This window comes from Seriola lalandi, unplaced genomic scaffold (assembly GCF_002814215.2).
Source record: "Seriola lalandi dorsalis isolate HSWRI2012SDOR001 ecotype SW California unplaced genomic scaffold, Sedor1 jcf7180001982846, whole genome shotgun sequence".
Classification (NCBI taxonomy): domain Eukaryota; kingdom Metazoa; phylum Chordata; class Actinopteri; order Carangiformes; family Carangidae; genus Seriola; species Seriola lalandi.
This window is the reverse complement of record NW_019453512.1, coordinates 186-681: the sequence shown is the minus strand read 5'-3', so window position 1 is coordinate 681 and position 496 is coordinate 186. Positions and strand designations below refer to the sequence as shown.

General features: G+C 27.8%; 1 non-coding gene across 1 annotated transcript; it reads left to right on the top strand.

Moving 5' to 3' along the window:
- The first annotated feature begins 107 nt into the window (after positions 1-107).
- On the top strand, positions 108-182 carry LOC147820163 (small nucleolar RNA SNORD36). The gene has a single exon (XR_015437524.1). It is a non-coding gene; the product is annotated as a small nucleolar RNA SNORD36 (small nucleolar RNA).
- The last annotated feature ends 314 nt before the right edge of the window (positions 183-496 follow it).

The window sequence follows — 496 nt, the reverse complement described above, 5'->3', positions numbered from 1 at the left end:
CTATGTTGTTTTTATTGCCTTTTATGCCAAAATATACCATGATATTTTTTTGACATTTTTATGCCTGAATATAGTATGACGTTTTTTTGACATTTTTATGCCTGAATATACTATGACGTTTTTTGACATTTTTATGCCTGAATATACTATGACGTTTTTTGACATTTTTATGCCTGAATATAGTATGACGTCTTTTGACATTTTTATGCCTGAATATACTATGACGTCTTTTGACATTTTTATGTCTTACTATACTTTGACGTTTTTTTTACATTTTATGCCTTACTATACCATGTCGGTTTATTCCTTAATATACTATGACATTTTATGACATTTTATGACACTTTTTTGCCTTACTATACGAAGACGTTTTTACACCTTACTATACCATGACATTTTATGATAAAAAGCCATAAAATGACAAAGTATAGTAAGGTGTAAAAACATCATAAAACACCATAAGACGTCATAGGACTAAAAATGTCAAAGTTTAGTA